Source organism: Pseudopodoces humilis, chromosome 6 (genome assembly GCF_049639895.1).
Source record: "Pseudopodoces humilis isolate 2021_Gansu_Grassland_sample_001 chromosome 6, ASM4963989v1, whole genome shotgun sequence".
In the NCBI taxonomy this organism is placed as follows: Eukaryota; Metazoa; Chordata; class Aves; order Passeriformes; family Paridae; genus Pseudopodoces; species Pseudopodoces humilis.
In genome coordinates this window covers 36,491,793-36,517,885 of record NC_142205.1, presented here as the reverse complement: position 1 = coordinate 36,517,885, position 26,093 = coordinate 36,491,793, and the positions used below count along the sequence as shown (strand labels likewise).

The following is a 26,093-nucleotide window of genomic DNA, read 5'->3' as shown; positions in this document are numbered from 1 at the left end:
CTGTGCATTTGATATGATTTCATTAGTCATCTGATAACTCTAATCAGCATCACTGTGCTACACAAAAATGTTTATCCATAAAGAAAATGAGGTTCTAGTCAGAGCTGACAGTCACTGGAAGGTTTTTAGAATTATACAGTCTTCTAATTTTAAATGTCATCTCTAGGGGGCATTGAGCAAGAGAATAGTTTGCGCTTGACTTGCTGTATCTGTGGTTATGCTGTGTATCCTCACATCGGTATTCCCTGGAGCAGAACAGTTGTATCATTCTGCTTCTGAAAAGGGTTGAAATTATGGCCGTTTCTGATACCAGAAGTAATTCTTTATTATAATTTTGAAGCATTCCTTTCTAATTCACAAATAGAAAATCTGAGGGAACACAGGATTTAAAATGTCAGGATCTCTTCCTGACTTGGATAATGACTTGGTGAACAGAGCTCCTAAACCTGATGAAGTCACACTGTTACATCTCTAGAAGAAAGGGTCAAAAAATTAGAATTTTCTATATTTTGAGTATAACTTAAGGTAGTTTCTTTCATCTTGCTGGAAGCAGCCAGAGATGGTATTAAAGACTTCCCCTCTAGCTTTCGAAGTGCTTGTGGGGATTCAGAAGTACATGGCGCTGACCCAGTTCTCTTAAGGTGATTTGTAGCTTCAAAGGAGATGTGCCTCACTGCTTTTCCTTTTGAAGCACAGCTGAGCTGAGGTCAACTGTCTTTTGAAGCCCCAAAATTGCCAAGAAGAATCCAAGGACCTGTCTGCCTGTTCTAGCCTCTTCTGATCAAGCACTCCTGCCCATCTCTGTGAATATACATCTGAGGGTTCCCTTTGTGTAGCGTCTGTTTTTTGTTTGTTAACAAAATGGGTGTTAATATATTAAATTGTTGGGCAAAAAATATTGTTTTCTTTTGTTCTCCTTCCTTGCTCAACATGTGAAGAATTGCATCCATCAAGACCATACTAATGTCCTGACCAATTAAGTGCTGGACAGTAATTCTATTTCAACATAAATATATAAATATGTATGTCAAGAATGTTTCCTTTTTGAAATAGGGAATTTATTTCCTCAGTGTTACATTTTGATTTAGAATTAGAAGTCTTGGATCCTAGGTTAGTAGTTTCTTTAAGCCCTAGGCTAAAAATTAGAGATATTCCTTTTTTTAAAGTTTGAAAAGGCTGGCATTATATTGTGCAATTAAAAAAAAAATTGTTCTGTGAAACACTATGGTTTAAGCCTTAACCTTAAAAGCATATTATATGACTTATTTCAAAACTGGAGACTTAAACCCCCACAAAATTCCTGTCAAAACAACTTGCAGGTTGTGCGGCAGAGGTTGGGTAATTTTACGTAAAATTTGTTTATATCTTTGAGCAATATTTAAGAGGTACTGGTTGTAAAGAGAGGCAGCCAGTGTATTAAAAGTAACTTTACCACACAGTCATTCTTTCTCCAGAGATTAATGCAAAGTATTTGATTAGGGAAGATTTCATTTCTGTGGTAGATCACTTGTTTACACACTGCTGAAACAGTCTCGTCCTTGAGCTTGTTCCGTTCAGTCAGAACTCTCAAAGTCAGCAAGGTGGCTCACAACAGCTTGCAGAGGTGGGATGTTACGTGTAAATCCAACTGACCTACATTCTACCCAGATCTGCACTTCATCTTTTTCTCTTTATTGACTGCCTGTAAGGCTCCAGAACCAAAAGTCATGGGAACATAAATAGAATTCAGACTTTGTGAAACTGAGCTTTTGTCCTCACGATAAAATTAGATTCATTGCATGCACCAATTGGTGTTTGTGTCCTCTAACTGATGTTCCACATTTAAGTGTAAGGGAAGGTTTAAAGGGAATTTCACCCTTTAAAAATGCATTGGTGTCTTCAGTTCTTAAAGGAGAGGTTTTAATCCTGAAGTTTTGTATTTTATTTAAATAGCTCAATGCTAAACATGTAGTAAGTAGGGAAAATTCTGCTTTTGTCTACTCTCATATGACTTTTTTTGGTAAATAAATATCACTGAGAAGATACAGAGGCTGTGCCCCAAACAGTCAGTATATTTAATAGGGAAATCTGGGATATCTAATCTATCTACACATCCGTTTAATTAACCCTAAATATATTGTTTTTGTGGAGAATTTTGTGATAACCTGCATAAGAAGTCACATTCATTTTGTACAGTCATGCCTGTGAATTCTCCCTTGAACATAGCAGATGAGTTGTTATTCTGTTTTATATTTTAACTTACAGTGATTTTTTAAAAGGAGTATACTGTCTTTGGCTTTTGCAGCAGAAGTAAACTATTTAGGGGGGAAAGAACACACCTTCCAAAATATTTTGTTAAAAACAATTCTATGATCTCTCACTGGGGAAATGAAAAAAAGACGGAAGGCAGAATACCACACAATTTGCAAACTTCTTTTAAATTAAGTGTTTAATTGCAATATGGTCTGTTTTTGTTATTATTATTTTACCCATGAGAACTTCTGTGGTTAAAAATATCATAATCAAAGAACAGATACACTTCCCTTTGACTCTTTTACCTGTCAATTAAAATTTAACTGAAATGGACAAGAGTTTCTGCTCATTTTTTGCTCATTTGTGTTATTGTTAAAATGGTTTAGTACTTAACTTTGGTGTAGATGTCTCCTTGTATTTTTTTTTCTCTCTCCCCTGAGATAGTATACTAGCAGTGGTTTTTGTTACCTGTCACAGAATGTTCTGGAACAGCCAGAACGGTTCCAGCTTTGCTTTGGTCTCATTTCATACTGTTGATGCAGATAATTCAGTTGCAAAAAGTACCATCTTTCTTAGATCTTTTTGTCTGAAAACAATTTACTGGGTTCAGAATTTTGCACCAGTCAACTTTAGAGCCTGAACCAGCCAGGAAGAAGACCTGGTTAAGCCAAGTGAGTTGGAAGTAGACTATCATACATTATCATATGATAGTAGACATGTATAGAAATACCAAGAGGATGGTGCCAGATTTTTTTCCATGGTGCCCAGTGACAGGATGAGGAACAGTGGCCATAAACTAAACCACAAGACATTTCATCTCAGCATGAGGAAGAACTTCTTTAGATTGAGGCTGGCAGAGCACTGCAACAGGCTGCCTAAGGAGGTTGTGGCGACATCCAAACCCCTCCTGGATGCATTCCTTTGTTACCTGCTCCAGGTGACCCAGCCTTGGCAGGGGGCTTGGACTGGATAATCTCCACAGGTACCTCCCAACCCTGTCAATTTTGTGATTCTGTGGTAATTTCTCTTTTTTCCTCCCTTTCCGTACTCTTATAAAACAGAACTCCATGTGGTATCTTTTTTTAACTATAAGGTCTCTGTGCCTATCCCTTTGTTTCAGTAGTTTATCTGTGTCCTTTTCCACAGGCTCAGTCAGTGAAAATGCCCCTATGGAGTAACCTTTGAAAGAGAAATGATGGTGATACCTTACATCACCTGACAGGTGAAAAAGGAGCACTGGAGAAATTGAGGATTCTCCTCTTGCATCCTTACAGGAGAGCCAAGCAGAAATCAGTTCCATGGTAGTATTTAATTTCTCTTTATGTTGTAGTGGATAGGATCCCATTTTTCTTGACAGAATAAAGGTAAAACTAAAAAATACTTTTTATTTCTCATGTACTTGCAGTAAATACTGTCTTAATCTGTATTAAACTGCTGACATTAAAAAAAAAAAAAAGTCTTTTACTTACCATGTCTCAAATGTACAGATCTGTTCCAGAGATAACAATGAATGAAAGGCTTTCATACTGTTATTTTTAAAACTATGGTGCTTTAAAACAGTAGTAACAACATTAGAAAATAATTTTACTTCCTGCTTAATTTTACAGAATGTTTCTTGCTAATGTGGGGAAATAACTTATAAAAATGAGTTACTGTACTTTTTACAAGCAATAATCTGTAATTCTAGGTGAATGTGTAGCAGATGTGACAAGGAGATTATGTGTGTGTTGATAGAAGAGTAGCAGGAAAACAAACATGCCTTGCCTTGCCTTGCAAAGGTGAATGGGGACTTTTCCCAGGAAATATCTTTTAGCCCCAGACAGAAATAAAAGGGAGTTAAAAAAGAGAGTAAAAAAAGGGAGATCTTTGCTGTAAGATCAGCACAAGTCAAGAGTACAAAAACTAAAACACAGTTAATAACCAAAGAGAAATTAAATTAATTGATGGCATGGAAGCAAAGACAGAGGATATGAATAAAGATGGAATATTTTGAAACATATGCCTAAAATGCTGTATTAATTAGAAATTGCCTAATCTCACTTTGTACCCAACTTATTCAAATTCTGTTCTTATACCTCAGTACTAATGATATAGCAAGCTGTTATATTTAAGCTTTGTCAATACGGTTGGATGATTGACTATAAATGGAAAGGGAATAATGAGAAGTTCACTTTATTAATCTCCCGTTATCTTTTTTACTATTATAATGTATTGTCTTTGCCTCTAGTGTTCCTAACAATAAAGGATTATTAATACATCCTCAGTGAATAGAGTTGAAAAATTAGTCATATGCTTTTATTTTACTGTTGAATACTTGTTTCCAAATAAATCTGCTGCGGGACAATCACTGAATCAGCAGCTGCTGTTATTACAAAATAGAGAGTGTTGGTGACTCTGAAGATTGAGTTTTCTAGTCCTTGGGAGATATGCATAAGTGTTTTTCTGAACGGTTATAATCTAGAGAGTTGTAACCTATTTGGTGTTTTCATATGGATCTTCCAGTCACTCTCTTGTATTATTACTAGACCTATCATAATGCAGAGGAAATCTACACAAATAAATAAGAGCAAATCTTTTTCTCCAGTGGCTTGCATATAGGATCTGGTCTTTCTCATCAAAGTCACTGGCTATACTTAGAGGTAAAAAACTGAAACAAAAAAAGGAACAAATATGGAATTTAAATTCATGTCTTTTGTTCTTGTTGCTTTAGTGAGTTGGTTCCACAAAAAGATGCATGGTCTGTGCTCTCAGCTGGTGACAGCTTTCATGAAGAAGCTCTGGCTAAGAGTCCTAAAATTGGAGCTTTTACAAGAGGATTTGCTTCTCTCAGTGTGGCAACCCCACAATAACTAGTGGCAGGTAGAGAGCACCCTGGGAAGGTTCATGATCAATGGAGAGCAGAGAACAAGGCAGCCCAAAGTCAGCAGGCTTGTTAAAACCTTTCAAAGGCAAAATCTGTCCTGCATGGGAAACAGCTGGTAAATGGAATGTCTTGTTTGTATGAAGATCTCCTTTTATACGGCTTCTCAGAGACAGGTAAATCCTTTGGAGGCAGAATGGCCATGAAAATTTTTTAACCCACTGTTTGTGGGTTAAAACGCATGGAAAGCTGAAGAAAATTAATATTAATATTAAACAAAAGGAGATTTAAAGAATATTTTAGTAATAATATATTTTTAAAGATAATATGTGAAATTTGATGTTTCTTAAATGTGCAATAAAGCATAGGTATTTTAGAATAATGAAATTAATCACCTTTATTGCAGCAATGCTTAATAATAGTGAGTTACATAGTTTTGTTGCTCTGTGATTCTCATCCACTGTAAACACAAGAGTATATGCAGAGAAAGGTGAGAGATATGGACCATATAATGTACACTAGTGTGATTATTACACATTTGAGGACTGTTGTCTCCCCAATGAGACCAACAAAGCCTGTTTTAAGTTGTCACACAGAGGTTCTAGGGATGAGAGGCAGTGCAAAACACTCGTCCTTTATCTTCCAAGTACTTCCATGACAGATGCCAACAATATTGATGATAACTAGGTAATTTCAAAATGAAAAAGAGGATGCTAAATAAATGTGTGGCACAACTGGATATATGAAATGATTATACTTATAATAAAATTATTTGGTGTTCTCAGTATTAACCTCAGTTTTATCTTGACCCTTGGTAGTTAGCTAAGTCATGGTATTTCTTCGCCTTGAAAGAACACATATGTTTACTAACAGTTCAGGAAGGAATCATGAGACTTTTCTGTTGTTTATTTTCTGCAGAATTTGGACTGCTACATTTTTATAGCTTGTTAACTGAAAAGTAAGTTATTTTATGAAACATATGCACTTATATATTTCATGTATGCACATATTAATTCCCCATTATTTCTTGGACTTCTAACTGCAGTGCTTTCTCTGTTCACTACACTTAGATTTTTAAAGAGCCAAGCCTATAATTCTGGTTAGCTTCAGTGTTATAACAAAAAGTATAGTTTTTGTTGGTGGTTATTAGTGTTGTTTCTTCCTTCCCAAATGTAGAAGCCCTGCTGAAAAAAAAATGGAACTGTAGATTTTTTGTTTTTCTTCCTTACTTTTTTCTTGCTTTTCCTTTTCCATTTCCCTACCACTCCGGTCTCTGTTACTTGTAGAATCAAAGCTAGAGCTAATCTTTGACTGAAATTGGTTTGTCTTTCCTAAGAAAATAAGACTTTTTTTTCTTTCACTGCTCCAACCTGCCTGGGTAGATAGGTCAATGTTTATTTCACAGGCTTTTTATTCTGAAACACAAAAAAAGTGGTTTTCTGAGCAAATTATTTTTCCACAAAAGCAATGAATTAAAAGAAAAAAAAAAAAGAGAATACCTGACAATATATGTACTTTGCAACTTCTATCTTCTTTTGCATATGACTCTTGTGTGGTTTTGTGTTATAAAATTGCAAATGTGATACAAATAAATGCTACATATATACTAGAAAAATCCAATAATATTGGTCTAGTGATTGCAAACACTATTTTAAAGGGAAGAAGTAGGTCTATCCTTTTACCTTTATGCTCCCATTTTTTTTTTTTACTTTAAATAGCCAAAATTTGAATTAAAACATTTTGACTAGCTAAGATATAGTCTCTTCCTCTGCCTGTTCTTTTGTTGTATCTCAAAACTTCTGCCTAACTAGGTCAGAAATTTCTGTCATTCCATGTGAATTCTCCATGCAGTAAACTTTCTTTGTAGCGAGTGAGAATTTGAAGAAAGAACTGTTGTAAGATCACGTTGTAAGATCAGACTTGCTCTCTGGAAAGATTCTGTACCATTGAAGCAAAATATCTGAGATGTGGCTCACTGTTATTAAAAGATTTTGTTGTGGGTTTTGTGGTTTTTTTTGTCTCAGGCAGCTTCATCCCACTGTTTTGTAAAAATGAGCATGCCACGTTTAGTAGTAATAAAACAGATGGATGTGGAACTTTCATCAAAATGGTCTGTATCAGAATAGAAGTTGTGTAGAACACCTTGGGCTAAATACCTTCTTCTCCTTTTGCATATGCAAATATGTATTTCCCAATATGTTTCTCTTCCAGCATCTGGGCTTTTTTGGCCTTTATGTACAAATCATTGACTAAGAAAATGTGAAAATACTGATATAAAAAGGCTTGTGTGGACTATAAACATCTATGCTGACAAGATTTATGTATAATCACTGCAGGCAATTTTTAAAATAATTTTTAAGAAATAGCTCTTGAGCAATTTACTTGCAGCAAATCTGTGAACAGATTTTGAAGTGTTCACTTGAACATAAAAAAAACCTCATAGGTATTAGAAGTCATTATATTCTGAAACTGACATATCTTGAAATTTTTACAAAAAATCTTCTTAATATAATCAAAAATGTTCACTGTAGTCACAAAAAAAAATTTAATGTTAATTTAAAAATTCAATAATTTTTCCATGTGATCTCTGTAAATGGTTGAGGTTATATTTATAGTTATATAAAGTTTTTGGAAACAAGTTTGTTTCTGTAACTTTGGCTGAGTTCTGTGCATGTCTTGGCTGCATTCTTTTAAACGTGATGTGCTTTGTGTTTTATGAATGGTTATTGCTCTCTCTGCTCTCCCCATAGTGATTCTATGATTCCATGCAGTTCATTTATTGAGTAAGAGGAGTAGTAGCAGTTGTAGAAATATGTAAAAATAACTTAATTTATTTTGATTTTTTTTTTCTTACATAAGAAAAGCTATTTTGTTCCACATATATGCATCCTAGGCTATAACATGTCTTTCTCTCCTCAGGAGATTCCTTGATTTATTGTTGTAGAACTGATTTATTGGAAGCTTCAAATGTAATGTTATTCCTGGTGAAATGCTGTGCATTTGACAAAGACAATAATCTCTGAGTGTTGGAATTAACAATTCTTTTTCATTCCCCTTGACCTTGTAATATTCTGGTTTCCAAATCACAGATGACAGTGTCTTTTTATCACTAGCATTAGTTCTTTATTGCAAAACAGTTTACACGAAGTGATGCAGAGTCATTATAGCAACTATAAGTCCCAAAATCTACTTTCATCTTGGCTATGGTCTCATCTGGCAGACAAGACAGAGACAGGAGCAAGATTCCTATCTGATGCTGAGGTGTCTTAACAAATCCCAGCTTGGAGTTAAAGTGTGTATATGTGTATTCATAAAAGTCTCATGTATACTTTAGAACGTCATTTAGGAACAAGTAAACTCCAAAATACAGTGCCATCTACACACTCTAAAACACGAACGTGAAGAATCTTTTAAACACTGTATAAATCACAATGTGTGCATATTTCAACCTGGATTTAAGCTACACCCATTTTTTTAAAAAGCAGTGAGTTGGTCATTCTCCCTCTATTACCTCTTGTGTATTCCAACATTTTGTTTTAAAAGTTTTTTCCCTGTCTCATCTGGCAGTTCTCCACAAGGAAAAAGTTTCCAGTGCTGAATTAATAAACAGGTAGGTTTATTTTCATTTAATCACTCTGTAAAGAGCCTTTCCTCTAAAGCGTTTTGCAGGGCATTGGGTAGAACACCAGGGAACTGATTACAAAGATATCCATAAAAGAAAAATACCAGTCTCATAATTCTGTATTGATTACCTAAGCATTAGTGACTGCTGTGAGCTGTGTAGCAGCACAAGTGTGAATACTCTTTAAAAATTTTGTTGGCTTCAACGTGACAGTTTTATTCTCACATTAGTAAATTGTCTCAAGAGAGCTGCGTTTTTCATGTCTAGAAATTCAGTTACCATTAACAGAAGAAATGTTACATTGCATTACATACATACTCTCACCAACAGCTGAGAAAGCATAATCTCCATGTGCCTAAAACTGCAGAGGAGCCTGTTTGCCTGGCTACTGAATCCTGAAAATGCTTTCTTGTATATATTTCTATATTGTCTGTGAGGGCAAATGAAATCAGTTTCCCTTGTTCCTCACACCTTCCCACACCCCAGAATTGTGTGGTATGTGGTTTCCAAATGACAAATAAGGGTATTTTTCATTATTAGTTATAGTTTGTGGCTGCAAATGAACTTTCTTTATCTATTTCCTGTTGATTTTTGTTCTTGACCTTTGCTGCTGTGGCTGCTGAATGGGTATCTAAACTCTGGTTCATTCTAACAGCCCAGATACCACTTCTCATGACGAAGGCTCAGCTTTTTTTTTAAAAGTAGTGCTATTTGGGTTGTAGCAGATTTCTTACCACTTATGCCATAAAAAGGTCTTCAGAAATGACAAAAATACTCCTTTTTGTCCCTGCTCCCCTCTGTTGGTGGGTATCTGGTCTCTCCCAGCTGACAGCAAAGTACCACCCACATGGTTTCTCCTGGAGGAGGTAGAGCTTTCACTACTCAGCTCCCTGTGATCTCCCAGATGCTTTGTATTTCAATGTCAAGATAAGTCAGTTCTTTTGTAGGGCAGAGAAAGTTTTAAATGAAACCTTATTTATTTTTATTGGTGGTGGCCAACGCACTACATCAACAGCTCAATAGGGTTATAGTAGAGCTCTTTTCGTACTAAATCAAACCAATGTTCCAGCCATTCTTGGTGTTCGTAGAGGTTTTGATCTAGATATGGCCAGTACTAATGCAGAAACCTAGTGAACAGTTAAAAAACAGCATATCTGAAACCTCTGTGAAGCTATGTAGCCAGATTTGAGCTTCATAATTTGCATTAATTTTAATTTGTATCAATTAATACTTATTAATTAATTGCCATTGTTTTTTCTTCTTTTTGTGTGTGGTTGAGGGGGGAGCTGTCAGATTTTATTTCATGTTGTTCCTTTTTAAGCTGGGGAGAGGAGTTTCTCCACAGAAAACTTAAGAGGAAGAGTATTTCCTTTTCCTCATCTTGTTTATGAAGGCATTACAAGGAAAGTAAGGTTAAGAATAAAATATAATTTCCTGTGAAAGTGACAGTAAATTAGAAAGATATTTTATTCCTTTTGAACCAATAGAAGACATAAACAAGTATTGCTTGTAATCAGCTTGTGATACATGTCTTCTGAAATAAAACTTTCTCAATGAAGTCTTTTTATTTGTTCTGACATAACAGAATTCTTCTAAAATAAGTAGTATATATGCCAGTGGATTTAGTACTGAAATATTGAAAAATTGACTGAGATCAGAAAATGTGTAGTATATTTAGCAGTGGTTAGACTCCTTAATAATTTTGCTAACATAGACTTCTTTTTATTTGAATAAAAGAGTTTTAAAACATGTTAATTCATTTAAATTTGCTGATAATATCAATTCAGAATGCCTGAGTCTTTCATTTGCATGGAAGAATGCATGAGAATATTAGTTTTGGAATGCACTTTTTAAAAAACACGCTCAGTTTCTAAATGTGCTTGCCTCAGTGGAGTCTCAGCAGTGATTAAAGCCTGCATGTGCATATGTGCGTGTGTGTTCCTTTGCATCTAGGGAGCAGTTATCCAATTTGTGAGCAGAACTAATTTCAAAATGTGTGTCTGGAGCAGCAAGATTCTTCTCTCCCACATTTGTAAACTAGAAACTGGTTTGACTTCTCTGTAAACTGCGTTTCCTTTTGAAGGCTTTGCTTGTTTTTTTGTTTGGTTTTTGGTTGTTTTTTTTTTTGTTGAGAGTTGCTGCCAGTACCAGAACCCCAAGAGCCCATGGTGTTGTGAATGTTTGCTGTTTGCATGATGTCTGTCACTTGAGTGGCACTCAGTACTATCTCAGGGTCAGCAGGCTAAACACAAGTTTAGGAGAATTTTTTCCTTAAATAAAAATGAGAGTTTACTTACACTGTTTTCTAAATTGGTCAGTGTGTGAGGTGATAAAATTAGAAAGGAACCCAGGCCTGTAATGTAAAATTGCTTCTTAGATCTTAGGAGTGCTCAGAAGATTTATTTTGTGATTTATTTTTTTTTTACTACATCTTTGCATGTTGATAGTGAAAATTTTATCTGTTTCTTAGATGTCTTTTCTTCAAAGAACATTGATTTAATATAATTGGCATAGACAGAAGTCATATATATATATATATATATGTATGTATGTATTTTATATTTATAATGCAGGGAAAGCTTCTTGAGAACTGAAGTGTCATAATACCTTTAAAATAGCTATTGAAGGGAACTTAGATAAAGAAAATTGTCCTTTCAAAAAGAAATTAGATTGTAATTTCTGAATGAAGATTTCAAGACTTGTTCATGTTATCTTATGGTATGTTCTTTTTTACAAACCTTTGCAAGTCCTATAACTTTATATCAGATATCATAAACTAAATCATTTACCTACTGTTCACTTGCATGCTAGTACTGCAAAATGAGGAACACTTTGCCAAAATATCTATGGATATTTTTCACCTATGTTCTTTTATCTGACAAAATAGGTATAATTTAGAATGGATTCATTTCCTGGATGTGTTTGAAAGTCTTTACAAAAACTAATAATTTTCCCTTTTTTTTTCCATTTTGTTTGTTTTGCTTTCAAATAAAATACCTCAAAATGCTTCTTTGTTGTTCTATTTTGGTGGCAGAGGTGCAGTGAAGCAGATATTTCCACATCAAGTTCTGCTGTAGAGGCTGTAGTTTGCTTACTTCTTTTACTAATGGAAGTAAGGCTGTAGGTCAAAAATTTATTCTTCAAAGTCAGCTTTTTTAATGACATCTTATCATGGTTAAAATCTACCACTATTACTATTTAAAAATGTCAAGCAGCATTGATTACTTGGTAACTTGGATTAATTCCTTGTCAAAGCAATGTTTGGTTTTGAGACACTTTTTTGGATTTCATAATTTTTTTATGGTGGGGCAATGACTATTTCTTTTACCTGCAGTTTTAGCAAACCTAAATGGCAGCAGGTCAGCAGTTACTCTGATCCTAACTAAAATGTGCTATATAACATTATATTGATGCTTTAACTTGACTTCTTTTTTACTAAGTGTAGTGATAAGTGTGTTGGGTCTTTTTTCCCTCTAAAATGGAACAATTGCTAACATGAAGGGATAAATTCATTTCTCTTACGTATGGTTGGAGTTTTTTTGCATGGATTTTGTGTGTGTGGATGGTGGTGGTGGGGTTTTGGGTTGTTTTTTGTAAAGCATTAAATTTTCTCTTCCTAATTTAATTTTGAAGTTTCTCTGCATTCACTTATACTTACTTCACTGGTTTATGTGGAAGGTCTTTAACCCTCTAAACATTAAGATGCCTTTCTCTCCTATGGAAAATAGCAGAAAACTTTTATGAGAAGTTGTTCTTTATTTCATTGAAAGAAAAGCAACTTGTAGAAAGACTTAAAAGTTGAATGTAAAGTTAAGTTTCTTACATGGGAGTCATGCATCTGAGGGTCCCTTGAGTAACCTTCTGTAATCTGAAAGCTTTTCTTTTGTTTTTTAGAATAACAGAAAGAAACAGAAGTTTCTACAAGACAAAGGCCTTTTAATGAATTTTCACTACTGTCCAGTATATAGTAACCCTTTAAGAACCTTCTAGGAATCTTTCCTTCAAGTTAAACTTTCTAAGAATAGGCACCATCTTTAGCTCAGTGGCAAAAAGGAAATAGTATTTATATTTTTTACTGAGAATTCCTTTAGTTGTAATGTTTATTTATTAATGTCTTGACATGCAGAAAAGACTCAACTCCTGCATTCTTTTAACTCTTAAGCTCCTTTTTTCAGTCTGTTCAGTGGTCCTTCAGCTGGGATTTCCAGAAACACTGTGAATCTACCAAATAGAATGGATTTCACAGTTTGTGTGACATCTGAGAAAGTATTTTGTTGATGGCTGGTTGTTTTTTTTCTGTTACTTCAAGGGTGCTCTGCTGTAGTTTGCATTACGAGAAACAATAAATAGCTCATTAGCTTTTTTATAAGATTCATGATTTCTGTAGCCCATTAATCAGAAGAAACTTGAAGCTGTTCTCAGCAGCCTTTCTTGTCTTTGATCACCTTTGTTCCCTTCCTTTATATAAGGTTTTAGCTTAATTTTAGTGTAGTCACATGTTTCTGAGAAGGGGATGAACAGTCTACAGTACTAAAGGTGCTCAGCCACTGTAGTTATTATATAGCTAGTGGCATAATAATTTATTCCCTCTTCCTTTATAATAGTTCCAGAAGTTTTTTATCCTTCTGGCTTCTACCGAAAAGAGATTACAATTTCTGTTTTTTTCTTAAGGGATAATAACAAATTTACAACTTACCATAAAACTACCATAACTATGTTATCAACGCTCAGTTTTGTTTGTTTTGTCAAGCCCTCTTTTCCATTTAGCTTTAATTTTCTTTATTATGAATAATTTCAAATCATTATTAGACTTTCATGTGACATTACACTTTACTTCTTCATATCCTTTGTTGAACTTACTGAAGAATGCAGAGCTCAAGAGAGATAGTATAAAACTTAAAATGTTGCTTATTGTGGAAAAGACCACAGATTCTTAGCTTTCCCATCACTAATACACAATCTTCCATGAAATTTTTTTTTTCTTTTATTTCATGGTAAGTTAGTTTCTTTAAGAAGTTTTGAAAAACTAAAATAATTTTGGGAATTCTTCAATAAGGCAAACCTTTTCTTTCTGTAGTGTTCTACTTTGAATAATCTAAGTATATTTGTCAAAGACAACTTTCTTCAAGCCAATGCTTGCATTGAACCATTTCATAAAACACCACCTTTCATCCACCATGGTTTTCTAGTGGATGAAATTTACCTTTACCAGACCTTTAAATTATTAAATTTTTTAGAAGATACGTCGTAAATTGTTTTATGGTGCTTTGTAATATACATGGTGTAATTATTGATAGAGGTGGTACTGCATTTCTCCTTTCTAGAGGTTTCTGTCTGCTGACCGTGTATTTGCCTAACAAGGCCATGAACCAACATTCTGACCTGACAATTCTAGATAAATGCTGTGGTGAGGTCTCTTACTCCATCAGTGTCTCCAGTGAATTATACCAATGCCGATATAATCATTCCCATCTTCAGGAGTTCAGTGAAGAAAAATAGGTTCTCAGTGCTAACCTGCAAAAATATATGTCATAGAGGTCCTGTGTGTGACTATTTGATGCCTTTCATGGTCCTGATGTGGTGTTCCTAAAATAACTTTGAGCTCGGTCTATATATTCGTTATATTATTCGGTGTTAAAGGACAGTGGTTATAACCAGTCATTACAACAAAAGCCTCCACAGGATGTAAAACACTGTGAATGATAAAAAAATGCCCTTTAAAACATGAAAACATTTAACAGAATATAAATAAGGAATTGTCAGGCTCATAGTTAATTTGTAAGCAGGAATAAACTGCTTTAACCTAATAAAACATTAATATCTCCTTCTCATTAACATTAAAGTAATGCTGTGAATAATTGAAAACTGTAGATTGTCATCATCCTGTAACAGGAAAACATTTTCTATTTCTTTATTAGTAAATAGGATTACAATAGTTTTTCTAGATTTTTTCCATTTCTCTTCATCCAAGGTGCTCAGCATAGCTTTCTCCTGTCTCAGTGCTGGTTTTTTTAATTGTTTTATAGGAGCTCTAAACCAGTGTGACTGAGGACATAGCCCAAAGCTCACAATTTCTGAAGCTCATTACTATTCTTTAGCACCAAACATCCATATAACATAAAGCAGGTGTTTTTCCTGTTTTATTGCATCTCTGCTTTATCTGGCATCCCGCAGCTAAAGACAGCTTCACAGAAAAGACTATTTAGTGGATGTATTTGAAAATATATTATTCAAATTATTATTCTGAATATATATCTACCATAAATATGTAGATCAGAAGAAATAACTTTCCTGTATGATGTGTTTGTTGAGAGAGTGTTCTACATACAGATGGTCTGATACTTTAATCACTTAGGGCCACATTTAGTCAAAACTACAGACGGACTATGCCATATTTGGAAAGCAGATTAAGGCAGGTTTGCTAGCTTGTTCAGGTAGCTGTATCAATAGAGACAGAGTGAAGCATTGTGCCTTGTGTGTCAAAGCAGAGAAATTGTTTGTGTTGGCCAGAATTTGTGAGAATTGTCTTTAATCTTGTAATTCATAACAATATTGCACATCCTGAAATGTCTGGAACTGGTCTATATAGAGTTGCTAAAACTTAGCCTGTAGAAATGTCACACTGACACTTAATTTCTGATTTTCTTCATAAAAGTCACGTGTAATTAAAACTGCAAGCTCATTTTAGTGCTATTGTTCTAGTTCAGCATTTTTCGCTGCTAAAAGCATTTGCTGTATTCATAGCTTTTGGTTTTTTGGTTTAGTTCAAAAAATGTTATATAAAACTATGTCAAATATATATATCATTATTAGCTGGAAATCCTTTATAACTTAATTAACTTCTGTGCATTTTACTCATGTGTTCACACAGAGCTTTTCACTTTTTGTTGCTCATTGTATGAGCCAGTGTTTATTAGGTCAAACAATACCTGGGGATATAGAGGGACAGCAAAGTTGTGACCTGGGAAAAAGTGCTTTCCAGCCCACACTGTTATGGATGTTGCTTCAGGATCCTAGGTACTAAGTGATGAGTCAGAAAATCCTGCTTATGGTGATCCTGGAAATCTCCAGGTTCACATCACTATGATGTGTACAGAAATTCAGGTACTGCAATAAAAATCTTGAGGTCAAAGAGGATCACATTGTCTTTGGGCAAATTAGCAGATCAAGATACATTTGGGAAAGCAAAGAAACTTCCTTTATGTTTTTGAGAGAAGTAGCAGTTTTAACATTTTGTGTGGGAATACTTTGCTGATGTTAGCAGACTTCCTTAAAATCACAGGACTGAGGGAATTTTCCAAAATGTTACACTGAACCTGTGGCCAGAGGGAAAACAAAACAAATTATTTTTTGGTTTTTTGTTTTTGTATTTCATTATGATTTTTAAGTCATTTTACATTTCAGGACCTGGAGTTTTTGATTTTTTTTTTTTTTTTTTTGGTGATTGGGTGTGGGAGTTTTGTGGACTTTTTGTTTCTTTGGGTGGTGGGGATTTTTTATGCATGTCTTGGATAATGTAGAAGGTATGTTTGTGAACTGGCTAATGTAATGCCATATGAGAAATTAACTTCTGCATTAGGGGTATCTTGACATTACTGGCATTTTAAATATGTGTGCTTTAAATGTTTATGCAAAAATAATAGGGCTTTTGCTTTGTGGGGTGTTTTCCCCCCCTTTACAAGAAACTAAAATATTCATAATCTATTGTGCTTGAAAGAGGACTAGAAGGGAGCCACTCTTGCTGCTAATCATTAACTGGAAATAAAGTAATGTGACATGGGGAAAAACACATGGAGAAAGCAGGACTAGAATTAGCATGGGTTACAGTGTGCTGGCAGTTTTTGCCAGCCCAAATGGTACAAAATAGAAATCTATCTGCCTGAATTGAACTGCAAAAGAGAATAATAAGATATAACTGTATAAATGCCACCTTTCCCACATAAGATAGGTTGTCCGTGTGTAATGGAGGCCAGAGAAACAAGAATTATGTAAAAAAGTTCTTTATCTTGCTGAAAACAGAGTGATTGGTAGAGTAATTACTTTGCAAAGGGCAGTGAAATGAGTGCTGAGGAAACAGATGTTATAGCAGTAATCTGTTGGGAGTCCAGAAACTCGCCAGAGTGTGAGCAATAATCCATTGGAAATGACTGAGAAAAAACTGTAATTGTATTGCAGCACTCACTAAGGAACTGCACACAGACTTCTCAGTTATTTTCTCAAGCATTGCCAAAATTTAGCAGTACAATGTCTTCTGTATAAGGTGTATTTCAATTTTATAATGAGCCGCTAGTTTATCTAAATGACCCCAACAGAGAATGCTGTGCTGGGTATCAACAGGTGAACAAGTTTCAGGATTTGACATAGCAATGTGTGATACTTTAGACTACACCTGTAAATAAGGAAAAAGACCCAACAAGTAGGTCATGTGTGAAGGGGCATTTTTACTTTGAGATTTTCACAGATTTTTTTCCCCTGGTGAACACTTCAGGTTTTGGTCCCCTGTAACCAGGACAACTAACTTCAGATGCAGAAATCTAGAAAATCTTTAAATTTTTCTCTGAAATTATTTCATTATTTCAGTATTGTATTTCTGGAGACAGGACTGGAGCAAATGCTGTATCAGTAAGATTATTAACACTTCTGCTTGCCCATGGCTATTCCCTCCTAATATTACTGCACCTGGCACATATTGGCCTCTGTGTCAGTGTAACCAGAAAATAATAAAGTCCTCAGTCCATTCAGACTGATAAACTGAGAGTTTTCTGTTTCAATATTTGTCCAGTCCTCCGTGAAGAACTTCACTGGACTAATGTTACTTATCTGATCCTTTTTGCTAGTGCCATGCTTGCTTTTCTGTGTTTTCACGTTCAGTTTTTGATCCTTGCAAAGACAAGAACATATTGCCATTGGTTGCACTTTCTTCCAAATTTGAGCACTGCTTATATTCTTAGTTTCCCTTGCTGCAGTTTGTGTTCCTTGACATACACGACCTGGGTTTTGTGTCTTTTTGGTTTGAATGTAGATTTTTAATCCTATTTGCTTTTCTGTCTCAGGAGTGTTTCTTGCAGTACTTTGCATTATCTGTCCATAGCATTGTCCATAGCACAGTGAGGATTCTGTCAACTTCTTCATCCACATCAAACAAGAACTAGTGGCTGTAAAGTTGCAAAGGAATGTAATGTGGATTGTATTTTTGTGTGATTTTCCAGACACAGTTTCAGGCTTTGCCTATGTGTATGCTATTACTCCAAAACAGGTTTTTGGTTTTTTTTTTAACAAATCCTATAAACCTTTTGCCTGTAGCCTTCTCTTATCTCTTGAGTCTCAGGTTGCTTATAAGATTAGAAAATGTCAACACACTTGCCTGATACATTCTGATAGTTTTTGACACTTAATGCCAGAATGTGTCTTTTGGAGTGTTGTGGTCCAGAGCAGTCTGGTCATGATTCGTGTACTTGGTAGTCTGGAAGATTTTTAGGCAAATGACAGTATTTATGAAATTTGACACATTCTTAATATGTTACTTTTAAGTTAACTGATACCTTATTGCCCATTAATAAAAAAAAAAAAAAGAAGAAGAAAAAGCGCATAAGAATCTGTTCTGTGTTTATTGAGAAGAAGCATTATCTTTTTACTAGTGGCCAATAATAATTTGAAGTGCTATGTGAATTTGCTTTTTTCCCCAAGAAATTTCTGTTCTTTCAGAGACACTTTTATTTAATATTCCTATTGAACATTGTTTCAGCTTTCTCTCTATTTCCAGAAACTGCATAGGGTCATGAAGCCTGACTTAGTAGTGCCTATAATCTAATCAGCGTATCATGATTTCTGCACAAGACAGGAACCAGTTCCAACAACTAGTTTAAATGTCCCAAGCCTTGTAATAGTACTCTTCTTGCCTTATATTCTGAGTACGTGATCACAGGGTCAGAAGTATAAATTGTTTTAGTTTGCAGAGAGGTTGTTGCTTAGACACATGCCAGTTTTTGCATGGTAATGAGGCAATTTATTGTTGTATGTTAATCTGTTATTTTTCTATTTTAAAAGTATAATGAATACTTGATAGGTTGAAATACATTTGCATAAACTGTTATGGGTCAAATTTAGGGATCTTCCTCTCTGAGTTTGTAATGAGACATGAAAATTCTAATGAGATTTTCTAAATGAAAGAGGTTCTTAATATGATGCTATGAATGTAGCTGTGAGATGTGTTATGAGAAATGGAACAAAAGCCGAACAAGATAGTTTTTATCCAATAAGACATTTTTAAAAACAACCAACCAACCTTCCCTTTCAGGACAGCTCCTTACACTGTTTCTTCTCTGAATCCAAACTCCATTGAAGTCACCTTTGGAAAAAGATCAGCACTGGAGAAATCAGTTGGGAATTTTATAAATTCCTTTTTTATTTTTTATAAATAAAAATTTTATTAGCTTGTGTTGTGAGACAGGGAAGATGCCTGCAATATTTCAGTAAATAGACAGATGGATTTGCTGACTTAATGTTAAGAAAGGGGCCAAGGCATGGCTTAGAACACTGGCACTCAGAATGTGGTGTTGCTTATGTCAGCCACCAGTGCATCAACAAGATTCAGGGCTTAGAATGGATGGTCACCACTGCCAAATTTGTTTGGAGATGGCTGTATTGATTTAAAGGTTTAGAGAGTCTGGCACCTGGTGTATCAGTTAGTTTTGGGGGCAGACAGTGATGTCTCACCAAGTTTACTTACCAGTGTAGATACAGGTTAAATGAGGGACTGCAAATCAAATAATCAGCTCACCTTTCTTCATCTTTATTAGCTAATGGTGAATTTATGTACTACTTATTCTAGTTTAGTGTACACAGTGTAAATACAGGTTTCTTTGAACTGAATTTAAAATTTGGACTTGTCTCTGAATTTAGCTTATAATTTCTGAAAGGTGTTGCTCACATCATGTGCTTAAGCAACCTATTGTAACAAAGAGACTAAGAAAATAAGATTATATTTTAAAGGGATGAGCAATAGTACAAAAGATGATAATTTCTGTTATGAAAGACTGTTGCAATTATAAGATATCAATCAAATTCTTTAATGTCATAAATATTGATAGAAGGGTAATGTATTTTAAAATCAAGAGATTCTGAAAGATTATGCGAAATGAATATTAGAAAACCTGAGTTACTGGACAATTTTCCAGAAACTCTGGTGAAAAAAGAACTGCAGCACCCATGCTGTCATTGCCTCTCAGTGATGCCTGGTGTGCCAGTGCAGCTAAAAGAGTACATTTATCTCCCTACACCTCATTTGAATCCCTTATTAATGCTGACATCTGTTCAAATCTTAATTACCACATTACCACAAATAGTCCCTTGTCAAATCTAACCTAATTTAAAAATAGCTCAAAAACACAAGTGCAAAATATGTCTCTATGTAATACAGTGATGTTCTGTTAATAAAGTAAATGGATACATCATTTGCATAGTATCAAACCCATCAAGATTACAAAAGTTTCTACTCAGTTTATGGCAATTTTTTGTCATGACAATTTATATTTTTGATAACTTTTGTATATATGAAAACTGACTCAAATGCATTATACTTGGAAAGATGTCCGTTATCTTCCTAGGAAAATGTTTTTGCATGATATACAGTTATTTTGTAGTTATTTGTCTCTAGCTAATATCTTGTACAGAACTGCAAACAGTATTGGTGAAAAAAAAACACCAAAACACAAAAACTAAAGTATTTCTGTACTTTTTTTGTGCTGCATAAATATTGAGGACATTATTATGTATTTGAAATGGGTAACTGAGCAGCAGAACCAGAATGTTAGTGTACTTCCTCTTTAAAGAAAAAGAGTAAATCAATGACCTTTCTTGATGTGCATGTTTTCAGATGCATTGAAAGACCTTTAAGTTCTTTACTATGTGTATGTAGCTCCAGATGTGCCTACCAAAAGTTATCACACTGTCTATTTTTTTCAATTATATTGTTTGAGCTTTTGCACAGTGTCATAGCCTTTGCCTATCAGGTGAAGTGGCAAAATCTTAGTCAAAGTGACAGCAAAAGTCAAAATTGCTCCTTAGGGTTATGTACGTGAACTGTAGTGCTTTCGGGTGCATCTAGACCCTTGATCAGTTGTAAAAGAGGTGTAAAGAATCTCAAAGATGTGTTAGGCTAAGAATAAGGAGTGCCTTCTGGAATACTGCTCATCTGATTGTAACTAAACGAAAACCAAAAAGTGCCAAATGGACAGGGGAAAAGTATCTGTGTATATCTGGACTTTCTACCTGGCTTTTAGAGATTGGTTACCAAGGCTAGTATCCAATCTGGTATTGTTCAGTATCATCTCACCCCAGATGTTGACAAAATAAGAGCTGTATCTGAAGCTTATAAATTGTCCTTGCCACATGGGTCATTGCATTTGTGAAAAGCTTTGAGGCAAAATCTACCAGATTGGATTTGAGACTTTGATAATCCATTAGGTTTATTTTGGGTACAGCTCATCTGTTGCAAGGGACTTTCTTAATAGTTCTATCAAACCTAAGAATACCAAAATCCAATCACTTAGTAGACTATAACTATAAAAAAGTCAATCATTCTTGTATCAAGTTAAATGAAGCTGCTTCAGAGCAGGACAGGAAGTTGGTTGCTTCTAAAGGGGCTGTTTTGAGGAGCTGAAGGAATTCAGAAGTTAAAGTTTGAGAAGCAGCATCAGCAAGAGCCTCTAGACTGCACAGAGGGAGTACTTTGCATTGAAATAGTCCAAAAATTGGTTGACTCAGTGTGGTGGGTTGACCCTGGTACAATACAAGGTAACCCAGCCAAGCTTCTCTGTCACCTTCCTCTTCATCTGCTCAGGGGAGAGAAAACATAGTGAAAGACCCATGTGTCAAGATAAGGCAGGGGGAGATCACTCACCTGTTATCCTTCTGGGGAAACCAGTCTCAGCTTGGAGAAATTACTTTGTTACTAAAATAAGCCCTTCCAAGGCTCAAGTGTGGGATCCTTTGTCCATGGGCCCACAGGCCTTGCCAGAAGCCTCTTCAAGCACAGGCTTACCATGGATTCACAGCCTCCTTTGGGCAGGGAAGATGAATCCTGCTCTGGCCTGGATTTCTCAATGGGCTGCAGGTGGAAACCTGTTCTGCCATGGACCTCCATGGGCTGCAGGGTCACAGCTGCCTCACTGTGATCTTCAGCACAGGCTGAGAGGGAATCACTGCTCTCTCTGCCTGAAGCACTACTCGGGCTCCTTCTTTACTGACCTTGGTGTCTGCTCTCAGAATTTCTCACTCAACTCTCTGGCTGCAATTGGACAGTAACTTTTCCCCCTTGCCACATCTGTCAACCCAGAGGCAGCATCGCTGGTGGCCTTGGACAGTAGCAGGTCCATCTTGGACTTGGGGAAGCTTCTGGCAACTTCTCACAGAAGGCACTCCTGTAGCCCTCTCACTACCAAAACCTTGCCAAACAAACCTGAATACACCCAGTCAGATACTGATTTCTGGTTCATAATCCTATGGGTATAGAGAAATGAAGATGTAAAGTACTTGCTTCTTCCCTTTCTGAAAAACCCCTGTAATACAGAAAACAAATGGTCATATAGCAGTGTTGTTACTTTTATGCATCATTGTGTCATTTTGTGCTTCTTCAGTTAAGGGCCAGCTGTCTCATATAGACAAAAAATTCTGTGGTGATATGGATGAGATTCAGAGGACTTGTAATGTGGGCATCTAAATGTAACTTATCATGGGGATGTCATCTCTGTTCTTTGAGTTGATTTCAATCTGTAAAAAGCAATTATCATTCAGATATTTTTCTTCTGTTGTTTTTTAGTGAGTTATATGATTGTGGTCATCAAGAGATGAACAATGTTGTTAATCAGTGTTAGTGACAATCAATGAGAATTGTTCACTTACTATCTGTGCTGTAAGAGCTCAGGACAACACATTGTAAAAACTTGTGTGTTTTTAAGCACATAAGCACTCTTAATGATTATTCTGATTATTCAGTCTTTCCTTCTAAATAAGTTCAATATTTGTATCTTGCCACTCGGTAAGTTTCTAAATACATACATCTTTTTGTGAAACTAGTGTCCTGGAAGCAACATAGTGCTAAGGTACTGTAAAGAGGTAAATAGACATAAAGGTTTATTGTGCAGTTTGAAGTAAGCTGTTCCAGCATTAAAGATTGTGCCCTCTGATTGCATAAACTTTATTCCCCCAAAATACAAGTTTTAATTGTTGTGCTTTAATTTAAAGGTAAAACACAAATAGACTCTTACGTTGCCTTCCAAGTTTATGCACACATTTATATTTAGTTTGCAGACTGAGAACACTCATACATTCCTACAAAGATGTAAGTGAAAGATATCTTCAGGTAACCTTGTGAAGAAAAGGAAAACCTAAGCTTAGGTCTTACATTTCCAGTTCTCTACAATATGTTTTAACTTCATCTTCCAGTTGACTGTTAGAGGACTTAGATGATGCTGTTTTCTTGGAAGGTTTTAAAACCAAGATCATGTCCTTTGAGAGATCTGATGAATGTTGGTATTGAGATACTATGTGTACTGAGAATGAGTTTTATCTGCTGGCTTGTCAAACATCAATAACACTGATTTTCTTCACTAATGCCTTTTGTGAATAAAATCTTTCAAGAATCTTGGAAAGTTCTGAATGGGACAAATCAGTGAACTACAAAAACCAAATAATGCCTTCCATCTAAAATTTATGGTATCTTGATTTATTAGAAATATGAAAATATGACTAAATCAGGCAGCTGAATTTGCTATTTTCTCATCTCCACTGTCAGTAAAAAAAGAGCACATTCTCTTAATTTTCTCAAACTCTTGAGTGTACTGGAAGTCAATGATTTTAAAATAGCTAAAGGAGCACAAATCTGCTGAATGTAAGGTGATACACCTCAATCAACTCTTTGTAATGCTAAAATAATAGTAAACAAGCATTTTCTTCTATTTTTTCATATCTTTTTGGTCTAGAGAAATGGGCTTCTTTCTATGATCCAGTTCATACTAGTTTCCTTCCTCCAAAAACAACACAAAGCTTTGCTCTCTCACTGCACAGAAAGGGGCTGAAGGATGGTGTATGCTGGAGAACTGAGGTATCTTTACCCTTGGGAAGCTGGATCTATGCTCAATTAAATGCTATTTTTTTGGCTCAACATTCCTGTGTTCTAGACTGCATCTGTAAAAATGATTCCCAAGGTACTGAGTATTTTCTTGTTCTGGATATTTTGTTACATTTAGTGGTGAATTTGTTTTGTTTATTTTAGTGCAGTTTACTAGCACTTACATCACTGAGTGGAATTCTCTTCTCGTGTTGAATGGTTTACCCACAACTAATGAGCAACATCTGTGAGGCTCAAGCAAAAGCAGCTGATGCTTACGGTCCATTTTTGATTACCAAACCTTTACTATGTGTAATCTCATGGTAGCAAAAAAATCCACTGACCTCACTACTTCTCTTGTCCACAGCAGGCTGCTGGGGGAAATAATGTTTTCACATTTAATTGCAGCAGATTTTTGATAGCCAGTGGAAACAGAACATTCAGTGATGCATAGTTTAAGAGTTTAAATGTTCCAATGGATATCTAGGCAATTGCTTGCTTTTCCCTCTAAGAAGCAAGGGAATGAGGCAAGAATCAGGCAATCTCTACAAAATTGTTTTCAAATTGTTGAGCCAACTACCTCAAAATTTACCCCCAGCTCTCAATCTTTTCTAATTTGTCACCTTGTATCTGCTTTCTTAGTCCTGACAAGAGGATTTAAGAACAATGCCTTTTATCAGTCACAACATGCTGTCTATCACGAGTGCTCAGATCAATGCCACATACTCTACCTCCAAAGGAAATCAATGTATTTTATGCTGAAAACTGGGTATGTTATCAACACTTTTGTTTTAGAAATGGTAATATAAGCCTCAAGCACTGAGGACCTGGCTGAGGGCTTAGACACTTGAAACGAGCAGCAAGTCTGCTGCTGTAATTGTAGTGTGTTGTTTCTGATTGTTTTGTCTGTTGGGTGGGTTGCTTTAAATGTGTGTTCCTTTTTCCATCTTTTCATGTGTCAGTCTCTCAGAAATTTGGACAGGCTTTCAAAACAAAGTAGGAATTCAGTAAATGTGTAGATGACATTCAGTGACTTTTGATGTGTTAAAAAGGATGTGAATTTCTAAAATGGAAAGTGGATCTTTAAATTTTCTTTCCCATCAGTGAAATATTTTGGTATCCTGGCCCTATTTACTCATTTTTACTAATACCACATAAAGTTTCGTATCGTTGTATTGAGAAATACAGTCTATATGTCTCAGCAACTAATTGATTGATTATCCTCTCAATCTGCAGTGATCATAGTTGATGATGTGTGTAGTCAAGTTCTGAATATATGTTTTTCAGGACTGGCAATCCAAAGGTCACTGCAATGGTTAGAGCTGATCATTGCAGTCCCTTGAACAAGAACAGGTTGCAAAGTCTGCTTTCCTGAGGAGCAAGTGCTTTCTCAAGAGATTGCTTTGGATCCATCACATTTTCCTAAAGGTCTTAAAAATTGGAATGCCTTGATAGTAAATAGTAAAGCTTGCTTTTCCACTACCAAATTAGCATAGTAGTTGTATGGTATGCACACACTTTAGGGAGGCAAATTTACTGTGTTTGTGATGGATCTCACTGGTCATGACTTTTCTGTAGAAGCGTCCTTAGTTGGTAAAAATGCAGGTCAACTGACCCAGTTGATTGATTTCTGGGTCAGTATCTCTGTACAGGGGCATGAAATATCTGTTACTCCTCCTTCTCTGATGATGTTCACTTCTGTGTACCATACTGAAAATACTGTCTGATTTTAGTCCTGGAAATTATCTGTCTCCCATAAATTTATTTCTGTCCTGATATCTTGGGTAATGTAATAGCACACACATTCCCATCTCAGTCTTCAGCCAGGGAGCTTGTGTTACTTGAATTAGATTTCTGAAAGGACTGTTCATTCAGCATTGCCTACTGCAAAAATGAGAATAATTCAAACTAATTATTCTTTGTTATTTGACTGTTAGTTTGATTTGATCCCACATCCCCATATTTATAATTTCTCCATATTTGGCTTTTTTTTTAAGATATATTTATTATCTTTTTTTCCAATTCAGTGCTTTCCCAGTGCTGGTGAATATTCAGTCTCTTCATTCTCTTCTAATTCTTATTCTTTGTTCTAAAGGGAATATCTACTCATTCATCACACTGGCACAGTTGTCTCTGGCTTCTCAAGTGGGTATTGCTTTTCTTTGGATATAGAGAATGTGCATCTAAATTCTTGTACGCTAATGGAATCTTTTTTTTTCTTTAATATGATCATTGGATCCCATCTTCTGTGTTTTGTTTTTTTTTTTTTT

General features: G+C 35.3%; 1 protein-coding gene across 1 annotated transcript in view; it reads left to right on the top strand.

The window, feature by feature from the left end:
- Positions 1–26,093, top strand: part of GALNTL6 (polypeptide N-acetylgalactosaminyltransferase like 6) — a 423,143-nt gene that overhangs the window by 53,790 nt on the left and 343,260 nt on the right. The window lies entirely within an intron of this gene.